At 42.9% G+C, this 13,011-nt stretch overlaps 1 long non-coding RNA gene across 3 annotated transcripts in view; it reads right to left on the bottom strand.

Annotated features, from left to right (window-relative positions):
• LOC125986771 (uncharacterized) overlaps positions 1-13,011 on the bottom strand; it is a 127,695-nt gene that overhangs the window by 90,388 nt on the left and 24,296 nt on the right. For 2 of the 3 annotated variants that reach the window (XR_007487766.2, XR_007487767.2), the window contains exons 3-4: positions 3,638-3,802; positions 2,315-2,367 (exon numbers count right to left, since the gene is read on the bottom strand). This is a non-coding gene — a long non-coding RNA (uncharacterized lncRNA). The remainder of the gene's footprint in view (positions 1-2,314; positions 2,368-3,637; positions 3,803-13,011) is intronic. The other variant, XR_007487768.2, reaches the window with a different exon arrangement.

Consider the following 13,011-nt stretch of genomic DNA (forward strand, 5'->3'; position numbering starts at 1 on the left):
CAGATTGCTTAATTTTTTTGGGAAAGTGATTCAAAAGAAGGACTCGGTGAGCGCGCCAAGCTCAATGTGGCAGACAGATGAGTCATGAAGTGTCCCAGAGCCTCCACGACAGGCTGCGCAGACGGCAGCCAGGAGAGGCGCAACGAGAGGTTGGACAAAAGGGGAGGACGTGTATCGACCAAGGGAGAGAGCACCTGTCTTGTAAAAGAAGACTTTTTTTTTTTCAAAATGATGTCATCTTGTCACTCCATGAAAAAATATCACAGTTCTTTGGGACTTTTTCCTCATTATGTCTGGATTGGGGAAAAGTGGGGGGGAGGTGACTTTTCTGCATGAGCGTGCATATGTGAGAATGTGATTATGTGCGCTCGTGTGTGTCTGCTCTTTCTAATCTTAAGGGAATGTGTGTGTGCTTCGTTCCAACCCCAGCGAGGTTTCCCCCTGCAGGACTAACACACCCTGAAACCTCCCGTCACATTTCCCCCTTTTCACGTTACCTCCGCCCTTCCCCTTTGGCCCCTCCTTTTGCCCTCTTTAACCACGACACTTTGAATCAAGCAAAAATTAATGCAGATGATGCATTCACTGTCTCATTGTCTCCTGGATATTAAGATGACAGCGGGAAAACCCCTGACGTAAAGCTTTTAGGGGTGCCGCGGGCTGTTTGTAGTTCCTGTTAGCGTAAATGCAAATATGTGCTTTCAAGTTCTCAACTATTTGCCCCCATGTGGTTTTGTCAAAAAAAAAATTCCTGTTTTGCACCTTCTTTTATATTTTTGCAGTAATCCACCACCTGGAGAGAGCAGAAAGGGGTTCTGGGTAATATACGAGCTACTGTTTGATTGATGAGCCAATCAGAGCAGCACAAAGGATTTCATTAACAGACACCCTGGCCCAAATCACCAATCATCCGCACACACTTATCAACATTTGAAAAATATAAACAAGAACTAATCCAAAGTCACTTTTGCAAGTGTTCATCCACATCTGAGTGATGGCAGAGGTGGTGTTATCACAAAGTCCGCTTTAGCACTCTTTTCATTTCATCGGAACGGGGCCAAGGGCAAGCAGAGAACGCTTATGGGTCACCGCTTTGCTTTTGGGAGAAAAAAAAAAAATCACTGCGGCAGAATCAAAATAACACGCATGCATTAATTCTTCCCTTTACACTTTTCGGGTGGTGTTTCGCAATCACATAAGCGTTTGATGACGAGTCCGACTACAGAGAAGAAGAATGGACGGAATGAGTTCGTTTGAAAGTAAATTACTTGCTTCGCCTTGTGACCCCCCCTTCCCCCTTTTAGATCACCATTTTATTTTTCAAAATGGTGCTGAAACCCGCTCGAACAACAATACACAATGCATAATAATGGGCCATACTTTCTCATTAGGGTGACAGGGGTGTTATTGTCGTGCGTGTGTGTGCGCGCTTCGTTATTATTGATTGCAATAATAAGATATGTGGACGTACAGATTATTTGCATCCCTGAGCAGAGTTATTGTTATTGAAGAAGGGGAGGGAGGGGGGGGTGATGTGATTATGACGGTCATATCTACACTGCCTGAGGCGAGATGCTGTCTGCACGTGTGTGTAGGGAGGGGGCGAGGGAGGGAGGGGGGTGAGTGACCGAGCCAAAAAAGCGCATACCTGAATCTGTCCTGCCATTTTCATAGCATGTCTATGTCTAATTGGCTCGAGCCGATTCCCACCTCTGGAATCTATTTAACACGGTTACCAAGGTGACAGCATCCATCGTCAACCGCGACCAGACCCAACCATGTCAGCTCACACATACCCCCCCCCCCTTACACACACACACACACAATCGAAAACAGCGGGAAGTGTGCAAGCACTCCAATCCCTCTTAATTAGCTCCATCTATTAGCGGCAAATCCACTAATTAAAGCCGAGCCAAGACACGACCCGAAGAACGCTATCTGCGTATGCCATATGGAGGCCGAAATGAGGAAGGGACCCAGAAATGACAACATGAATGCTCGCACACAAAGACATTTCTATTCAAGGACGTTACATTGACGAGCAGTCATTGGGAGGACAAACAGCTACTAGCGGATGCTTTGTGGCGCGGAGCACAAGCGGCATTCATGACATGGACGCAGGGAATGTAAATAATGATGTAAAGTGGAAGGAAGAGCAATGAGTGGAGAAGAATGGGGCATGTGCAAAGAAAAAGTTGTCAAGAGCAATTGATTTCAAAATCCAGTCGGAAATTTGAAATAAACTTGTTGAACATAAGAGTCCTAAATGAATCATGATGCTAAGTGGAGGTACAAAAAAAACAAAAAAACATACCTGAGCAGTACGAGTGGATGGTGAGAGCTGATTGGTTGACACGAGGAGAAGGGCTGATGAGAAAAAAAAAACATAGGGTCAGAGTTTTTTTTTTTTTCCCTGGCAAGCACTTAACATGTGTTTCCATGTGTACAATATTTTTAATGCCATTAATGCAGATGGGCATTTTTGAAATGCATGATGGAAAAAAACAGCTTTTAAAAGTAATAATCACAGTCATAATAAAACCTCAAGGCCGACAAGAGTTGCTCTGAAAAAGCTTTTGTCGTCCTTATTATATTATATGCCATCTCTTTTAAAAAGGAAACACCGGCTGCAAATCGTATTAAAAGGAAAAAGGCTTTTGCATTTAAGTTCACTTCATCTCGGTTTTGTTCAGCGAGCGAGCAAAGACGAGTATTTTTTTTTAAAGATGTCGCGCTGTGATTGAAATCTTGACATTGATGAATGGAACGAAAGCCTGCTGCGAAGCTTTTCTGTTAGCCGCAGCCACTCACCCTGCCCGCCTCAATCCCTTTCCTCCTCCCTGTGTCCATCTTTTTAAAAGAGACAAGATGAATGGGAACAAACCAAACAGCGGGAGACAAAAGGAGTCATCAAAAGTATTACTGGCCAGGAAGATGAGGAACAACAATGATGGCAGACGGTGTACAAATATGCACACCCGCTTGCAAGCGGCATCCCAGCAGGACGCCGCACATCAATTTAAAAACACTCACCAAATTTTTTTTCAGGAATCATTACTGGAGTGATCTGCCCGCTAAGTTTGTTTTGATGTTGTTTTCACGATACATTTGGAGCCATGTTTGTGAAATGTCTTCACTAAATTTTCATGAGGCTCTTGTAAATATTCTAAATAAACTTTAACAGCAAATAGGTGAGTTTGAAAAAGGTTGTTGCAATTGTGTCAAATGGAAACATGTTGATCTTTTTTTTTTTTTCCCCAGAATTTCAAGCGTCTGCAACAGGTCTGACATCCTCCTCGGTGACAGTGAATCGAAAATCTTCCCACCTGCCAACAGCTTCTTAACATCGCCGCGGGACACTTTTCCGAGGCTATTTTCAGTCTTGTGCTATCTCCACTTTAGTTGTCAATGGGAGAAGAAGGGACGTAAAGAATGTTGGGGAAGATTATAGGGGGGGGGTGGGGGGGTAGACACCTTTCTGCGCCTCGATGAATGTTGAGAAGCCTTTCAGCGACTTGAGAATTGTTTATCATGCAGCCTCGCCACTCTGTCTAATGGGCTGTGCATGGCTGGCATTTATATGGCCCGCAACATTCAACACCATTGAACATGACCTGTCGTTCATAAGAGAGCTAACCTCAGAGCGGTCACCAAGAGGAGGAGAGGGGGGGGGGGTTAAAGGTATGTGCTGTCCCCCCGCCGAGCCTTTTCAATTCTTTCCACTCCATTGCTCCGGCCCTCCCCTTCTCCTTTCAGCAGACACAGCTGCACTCAGTCGCTCCCCTCAAATCACCGTCTCCATCTATAAGGGGATTTAAAAAAAAAAAAAAAAAAAAAAATCAATACAACACCAAACAATGGCTTATAGGCCTTAGGGTGCAGCGTGCAAAAAGGTCACCGCTATACATTATGTATGGCGGCTAGCTAATGGTCAGTGTGCTCCCAGACAAATGGACTGTAAGCTTCACCCCGGTACGATGAGCACACCGGGGAGAGGTTTACACACGCACATACAAAAAAGAATTGGCAGAATTAGATGTAAACAAGTGCACGTTATCATCGGCGTTTTTCACGCACGCACGCTTGATGGGTGCATGTACATTCACAGGCACGTTCGGAGAGGCGTGCACCGTTTGTAACACATTTCATAATTTATCCATCAGTGAGCACCATAGTTGGGTTCAGAGAGCAGCGGAGCTATTTAGATTTGATATTACTTGTGATATGCAGCACCTTTTTTTTCTTTCGAGGAAGTGTTTAGTATGCGAGGGCTTGTACGCCATTACTAAATCTGATCAAACTTTAACGAGTCTGGAATTTATTCTTCTGCAGAAGTTAGCGTTTAGTATAAAGGAATAAAAAGCAGCTATGGTGACCACGGCAACAACAGAAAAAGCAAATGAAGGGGGGAAAAAATGATGGGACTAAATCCACAATTATTGCACGGTAGGACAGCAGCGACGATACATCAGTATGATGTGGTAATTGCCTGGACATGCTAGTAGGGGCAAAGAGCAATTTTTTTTTACAGGAGAGGGAAACAACGTGACGTGTGTGTTGGAGACAGAGTTTGACCTTCATGTAGTAATGCTGGAGTTGACACAAGCACGTCTGCGCTGGGACAAGAGCTCAGGTTTAACAGGCATATTGAAAAGGTCAGAGCTGTCACTCAAACTCCTTCGCACACAAAAAGATGCACACTCCGCTAAAGTGTGTATGTGCATGGCCACGCACGACGGGCCCTAATGCTTGCACAGAGAGAATTGCTCACCATGTCAAATTAAAATAAACCCTCTGCTCATTTTGTAACAAACACAGATTGGGTAGCTGCCAAAAAATCCCTCACACGGGCAGATTTGCCCCTCCTCTCCACCCCTCCCCTTCTGATTCTCCTCTATACTTCCACACCCACTCACAAACAAACCCAGTCAGGGTCATTGGTGAATAAAGTTGTTTTGCTCCATGTCTGGATTTGTGATTGGCTGCTGTGTTGCTAACCAAAAGGAAAAAAAAATATTTTTCCTCTCCCTAAATTGCTCTACCACACCTCCCCATCCAACCAGCCCTCTAATCTTCCTCCTGATTGGATGATTAAGATTCTCACTTTTCTTCCTTGTCGTACCTCACAAGATGTTTCCACTGCTGTGATATTCACGAATGGAGACATCATATCATCACAAAAAAAATACAAGTCTATAAAATTCATAATATGCATAGAGAGAAGAGAGGCTTGCAGGTAAATAGGGAGTGATACGAGTCCACACATGTTCGTCGGTGCCACTCTAGCAAACACCTTCCTCTATAATAATCTGTTGAAGGTGTTAATTTATTCCGTTTTTTTTTTTTTACCGCCCGTTCGCACCACACTTCCCAGCAGGAGGTAAATACTTTGCACTATGCGGAACATTCTCAGTTCCCTTGCCAAATTTGAAAGGCTCAATGAAAGAGTTGAAAGCAGAATATTTTTTAATAAGGAAATTAACACTATTACTTGGCCACTGGGGGCAGTATAACGCAGTTATCAAAAAAAACAAAAACAAAGAAGACCGTTTTTTTGCAGAGGATAAAGAATATATATTCCTGTGAGTATGTTTTTTTTTTTTTATGCAAGCCGTAAATCACTGTCAAAGTGGATCGGCGGATATTTTTACTGGCTCATATGAATAAAAATGAAACGCGAGAGAGAGGCAGGCCGGGCGAGCAGCAGAAATGAAAATGCAATATTCATCAGGTGATACCTCCGGTATCAGTCTATTATTTATAAAGTCTGAATCAGCTCTGTCATCATCCACACTCTAACAGGCACAGCCTCCAGCACCGCCACGAGGAGGCTATGTGCCGTATAGAGATAGATTTCCCAAATGAAATTGGTGGACACGATGCAATCTGGTCCAAACAGAGCTAATGACAAAGCAGGCTCCATGTAAAATCCGCCGCGGGGGGATTACACAGATTTGAGAGCAAATATTTCATTTCGCTAGCAAAGTCTTCCAGGTGAACCGCCATTTTCCGACGGAATCGTTTGGTTCTATTTTTGTGAGCGGTATTAATCAAAAAGCACGTGTGGCCGCGTTCACGTTGGGTATTAACAGATGGATTAATGATGGAGGTAATCATTTATAGTATGCTTTATTAACCGGCCATCCTGTTATTAGGATGGTTATCAAGACTGTCAGTCGGTGATGGCGGTTCAGACGGTCGACTCGTTTAGACAGTGAGGATCTTTCCGATTGATCGGATTTGCCATCTGACCCATCCGCTCTTTCACTTTTGCTCAGCGTCATGTCATTCCTGTCGATGAGTGCCGACAACTTCAATGATTCGCTCTGAATTGCGTAACATTGGCTAAGCGCTCCGGAAGAAGTCGAGATTGATTTGTCAGGTGTCAGGTATGTCTATCTTGAACGTGAATGAAGTTATGAAAACCGAACTTGTTGGTAAAAATGCTAAACCTCCTGGCTCCCTGTTTGTACTTGAAAATATTTATATAACATCTTTCCAAAGACCCAAAGATGCTAAACGGAGAAAATGTGGGATTAAGAAATGCCACAAATACAGGCCCCCGATACATCTATGGGAATTATGCAATTGTTTGTATCTTATGGAAAGCCAGCAGGACCAAAGTGGTTACGAAAAGTGCTGAGTTCGCTTCAAGATCAAACCGTGGATAATAACACCCTTCCATTGTTGATAATATGCTCAAATTACTAAGCAAAGACTTCATCCATTAACATCACTTTTCTTCGGGTTTGACGACACCACACTTTTCCCGCACATGAGACGAATCATCTCCTTCCAGAAATAAACGGAGATCTGTTTGGGAACCGACTGTCATAAAAAAACCTCAGGAACAGGATCACACTCGCCCTTCCAATGTTTTATTGGCGCACCGTGCCAGGAACAGTCGAACATCTGGCTGAGTAACTTTTACCGTATTTTTCTGACTCAAAGGTGCACCAGGATTGATGGATGGATGGTCCAAAAAATACAAATGCAAGGGAGATGTTCAAACCAACGTGGAGCCTTCATAAATGTGATCCATAATTGATAAGATAAACGTCGCTCTGTTACACGGCGCACCTGAATGCCCCAACGAGACGAGCTTCCAGGCCAATCACGTGTTGACGTCGGGGCCGCTGTGCGCCCGTTCACTATGCATGCCGGTTCCGCTTCGCTGCTCGCACACTTATTCCAAAGCTAATGAGGCCTTGGGAGGTCGGACGCAAGTGAAATCGTTTCTCTGTCTGCTTGCCTTCGCGTATGCTTAACGGCGCGTGAACCTTTTGGGGCGCATCGTATAGATCCTGTACATGCAAGGCATATCACAAGGCGTACACATTCGCCACACTCGTTTACGCTGTTCGGATTTTTTACCGCACGCTATCTTTGCATTTTTCTATCAGCGGACTCGGTGAAGCATGGGTAGCGGCTAACAGCATTCTTGAGGAAAAAACACTCCCTAGCTCTCTAGAAGTATTAAATTAAAAGGGAAAAAATATTTCTTGTTATTATTGCAAATGGCACACATCTGAGTTAAGTGATGAGGGGATGCTTTAAAGTGCCATTCACCCAAATATCACAAATGAGAGTAGAAAGAAATTGCAGGGTTGATCCTGACGGGAAAGCGCGCAAAATGTACGCGGAAAAAACACAAACAGCACCAAAGTGTCATAAGCATTCCACATCGTGGGCGAATCCCTGACTCCACTTCAAAGCTCTCTTGCCTGACAGTGGCTAATGATAAACACTCACATGGAGAGCAGAGAGACGCCGAACCAGACTCTGCATCAAAAAAAAAAAAACTGTCTCTTCCTGTCTTTTAAAGAGAGATAAAAGAAGAGCGCTCGTGCCAGACTGAGGCTAATGTGCATTTAAGCACAGTACATACATGCATACATAAATGAGTACATGGGAGACATACTTATCATGCAAATGTCGAATAATTACAGTCTTGTCTGTGGAGAGGACGCAGAGTTTTTGAGTAAAAGCATCTTTAAAAGATGACAGAAGGGGGGCAAGAGAGAAAAGGTATGACGAGCGTCTCGAGCCGTCACCTTCGTGTTAAAAGGACGTTTGCCAATGTCATTCGGAGGCCTAATCAACATTGAAAGTAAGGTCATATCTTTCCATAAAGACATTTTTATATTTGAAGCTATGATGACTTTAAAGAGGGGGTGTCAAACTCATTTTTTTCGCGGGCCGCGTTGTAGTCAGAGCTTCTTTCGGAAAGGGCCATTATGACCTCATATTATATACAGTATAAGCTACAAAACAGACAACTCGTTTTCAAATCAGACGAGTAAAAACTGGTCAAATTGATTAATTTATTAAAAAAAAAAGATTAAAAGTGAAAACAATTTGCAATTCTAGTAATGACACACGAATTTGATGCACAATTTGTCTTCGCGGGACACAAAAAATGATGTAGCGGGCCGTATCTGGCCCCCGGGCCTTGAGTTTGACACCTGTGCAAAAAGAAAATTCATGAGGATCAAATTTTTGCTCACATTACTTGATGTGAGTACAGAAATGTTGAACTCAAGTCAATAGTGGAAATGCGGACACGTGTGTACATACAAATGACCAGGCAGGACTTTAAAATCAAATCCACACACACACGCTCTCCATAGACAAGCACACAAACTAATTGGCCACCCCATTAGTAATTTATTAAGCTTGTCCTTGTAAATTTTATCAGGTATCCAGCAGGGGAATAGATTTATTGATTCTCTCTGCATTCATCAGGCGCAGAAAACAGAGTGAAAGAGAGAGCAAGAGGAGAGAGCGATGGAGTACATTTATCAGGGCGGACAGCGTTGGGTTCCAAACAGCTTTGCAGGAGATCAGACCGGAGTATGTTGTGATTCCCCCTGGGTCGCCAACTATATCCTGCTTCATTCACAACGCCGCCTCGCCTCGACTCATCAATGCACGCCCCCTCCCTCACGATCAATGATTCTCATAAAACACCAGCCCGGCTTTGCTTGGCCCCCCAAAACAACAAGACAGAAAAAAAATAGTTCGACTTTATTTTAACCCAAAGGAGCTAAAGATAAGCATCGGGGCAAACGTGCGGGGTCGAGGATATCCGGTAAGATTTAAAAAAAAAAAAAATAGTGCTGCTGGAAATGATATGTTCAATATGTATGAGGTTGTGACCTCATTACTGTAACACCGCAGGCCTTCTAGTTTCCAGGTTTACCTTTTTTTTTTTTTTTTTTTTCCTCGGGTATTGGAGAGTATTGACTGGAGACATATATTGTTATCGGGATAGCATCACTCGCTCATTTTTCCAATAGTAGTGAAAGTCAGTAACTATACTGAAGAAAAGAGAAACATAAGTGGATCCCAAAAAAAAAAAAAAAAAAAAAAAGCAAAACGTCAATATTGATACTGATAAAATTTAACATGCGTCAGAATAGAATGGATTTCAATCCCACGTGTATTTTGGACGATTCTATTCCAATTTGACAAGTAGAAAAACAATCTTCAGAATACTTTGGAAGCGGGTCTTTGCATCATGCATGTGTGGGCGTTCAAGTTAAATTGACGTGACAGCGGTAGAACTCAAACGCAATCCTCTATGAAATGTATTTTCCTCTCAAATCGACTATTTTTTTTTGGTGCGGGGTGGGGAGCTAAATACCACAACAGCAAGATTCCTTTCCCCCTGGAGGCAGAGCCTCGACTGGTATTGTTCCAGGATTCCCCTGCATGGCTCACCGGGAGGCTAGCGCTGCCTGCCGTGTGATTGGTGGACCGAGCCATCCGTGTCTGGGATTTGGGAATACCATTCTCTAATCCCTGGCATGACTTCCCCCGTTTATGGATGTCTCAGGTTGGAATGTGTAGGTGTGGTGCCGTAAACACACATGCACACATTAAGACATATGGACTCTAGTGATAAGGCCCGTGGATGTTTTAAGTCACTTATAGAATGGATTCGAAACATTTAGCCTGGGGCGTTTAGACCCTTTACTGCCTTGTAAGCTCCAGATATGATAGGGGAAAAGTTTTTAAACTACGCCCTCAGCAGCGGCATCTCTTTTGTTATCATCTCCATATCGCTATCACTGCATATACATTTATTTTTTATTTATTTTTTATTATATTGCTATGTTATGTTGTTATGTTATGTTATTATGTTGTTATGTTATTATGTTATGTCAATTATATATTATATTATATTATATTATATTATATTATATTATATTATATTATATTATATTATATTATATTATATTTCAGGTTCTATGAGAGGCCAGGCATGAACAAGCTTGTTTTAATTACTCAGCCAGTGCGTCTGATGTCAGGGGTGCCATGTGTTCCCCAGAACTAAATTTGCACCCCTAAAAAAAAAAAATGTAAATCCAACACAGCTTTAATGAAGCCCACTTTCCCCCACCTGCACAAAAACACTTCCTGGGAGTGGCCGCGCGATTTCCGATGTGAGAACACTTGAGACGAGTTAATTGATGTTCACTATTCATGTATACGGAGTCGACTGGGGTGTGGGCAGATGGTGTTTGTAAGACACCATTTAAAGCAGCAGGAAATTCTCATTCTGAAAGGCCGGGGATAGAGGAAAATCAGTGCTTTTTAGAGGAAAGCTCAAGTGCAAGCATCCGATCAGAACTAAATTGACTTTGGGGCGAGAGGTGGGGTACTGTGTGGATTGGTCGCCAGCCAATCACGGGGCAGATTGCGACAAAAAAAACATTTACCAATATTGAATTTTCAATTAACTCAACCTGCACATGTCATATTTTATTTTTATTGAGATTTGTTGAATTCCTGGTAATCATTATTGTATTTTTTAGCAATAATAACAGTTGATTCTGACAATACTGTATATGTTAAGGAAAGCCTCAATGTTACTAGCCCACTTCTCTTTTGTCACTGGCTTTTGTGACATCATTTTATATGCCCTTTATTATTTCCCTCGTTAACCGTCCTGTAGTGATTTCTGCATGGCTGCCATTCTGCATTTTACTGCTGGCAACAAGGACATTCATTTACAATCCCTCCATCCTTGACTGCTCTTATTTGCATCATATTCGGCGGTGATGTGTCCCCGTTACTACTTTCATGTGACATTTTGTCTCATTTAATGTATGAAACAAAGCTGTCACACCTCTGGACAGCGCCACGGAGGCAAATGAGACTTTTTTTCACGGTGCTGATGAAAATAGTCTCCGGACGGTGCTTTGATAGTCTTCATTAATGCCTAACTGCTTATTAAGAGTGTAGATTCACTGCTCGGCCTCTCGAATTAATGAATTAAAACGTGCCGTTTGTAAAGGGCATGCCTCGATAATGACGCCGGGATGCAGGTGCGGCTCTTCGAGTTGTGAATGATGGCGTCAAGCTCAGGCAGCTATGGAAATGACTGTGGCACCTCCAAGTCGCACATTTTCGGTTTCCAACGGGGAAGCTATCGCCATGGTAACACAGCTTTTTGGCTTTGCGGGGTGATAACAAGGTGGAGATGTGCTTTAAGTGGGAGGGGGGGAGTGTGTGTGGGGGGCAGAGGGAGAGAGATAACTCAAAATGGTTTCACCGTTCTAAACCCCGGAGAGCTTTTTCACTGGAAATATGTCTACACATTTTTATTTTAATACGTTGAAGGACAATAGTTGTCTAATAATTTCTAAAGGGTCGATATCCTTAAGCTGCTGCAGAATTGTCGTACGAGCACAACCGACACACAACCCTACACACTTTTCTTACTCACACAGTCACACCTACGCACACACACCCCTCTTCCGGTGATACAATCCGAGGCTTGTCATTATAATCAAGTTTTCAGCCAAGCTATCAGGAACCCAATGAAGTGACGCTTTCTCAAAAGCTCACACACTTACATCAGCTAATCAAGAAACGGAGAGGGTGGGAGGGGGGAGGGAGGTGGGGGTCGGTATCCATGAAAACTGGCCAACAGGAAGTTACAGCCATGTCACAGGAAATAAGATGTGTCTTATTCCCGGGGCCTCGGTATCCCCGCGATTAGAGGGAGCAGATTGAGCTGTCTCTTCGCATTACACACAAGCAAATAAAAAACACATGTGCATGCGGACACGGTGGCACACATGTCTGGGTTATAGGAAAATGGACAGACGATGGATTTTTTTTTTTGTATGTGGCAGTCAGACTGTTACTTGGAACAAGATAGAAGTGGGACAAACTAAAATGTACCTTTTTATTTTCAAGGGAGCTACAAACTACCCCAAACAAGAAGATAAGGGGACTTAAGATAGAGCTCAGAGGGTCACCAAAAAAAAAAAAACATTTGAAACCAGTATGCATTTATCAGATTACTTTGTAAAGTATCTTATTTACACAAAAAGGAAAGGGTAGGCAAATGTCAAGGTCCTCGCGTCCTGCTAATATCACACATTGACCTTATTGATATTCAAAGATTTGTCCTCAAGAGGCCTCTGAGAGCAGTCTATAATCCTTACATGCAGTTTTCAAGAATATTAGCAGAAGATACAGCTAAATAAAATAGTCTAAATAGTTTTTGTGATTATTTTGGGGATAATTGGCGAACTACTTTAATTAAACAGGCTTGAGGGCTCGTTGTGTCGCCCTTTGAGACTACAGATGGTCTAGTTTGTGACCCCCGTGTTGGACAAAGTAAGTTTCTGGACAAGCTCCCCTCGCCACTGCCCTGGTATAATTAGCACGATGGCTGTTGGCTAATGAACAGAGCTCGTTACATGGCTGGAGAGACACTTAAGAGGTGCGAGTGCTCTCATTGGGCTCTGGTTAAAGTGATTGTTAGCAATGCTGGCAACTGTTAATTGCTACTCGGGAGGCTCAAGTCTACCGTGTTAATCTGTGTGTTAAATGTGAAAAGAGAAAAAATATCAAGGATTTGGAATTATTTATGCATCACTCAATTTTTTTGATTTCATCAGACACCAAGATGGATGTCTTGCTCCAATAACAAATCCTACGAACTTCCAAAATATTAAAGCCATCATATTTTGGGGGTACAGATTGCGGTTT

Source organism: Syngnathus scovelli, chromosome 19 (genome assembly GCF_024217435.2).
Source record: "Syngnathus scovelli strain Florida chromosome 19, RoL_Ssco_1.2, whole genome shotgun sequence".
NCBI classification, from domain to species: domain Eukaryota; kingdom Metazoa; phylum Chordata; class Actinopteri; order Syngnathiformes; family Syngnathidae; genus Syngnathus; species Syngnathus scovelli.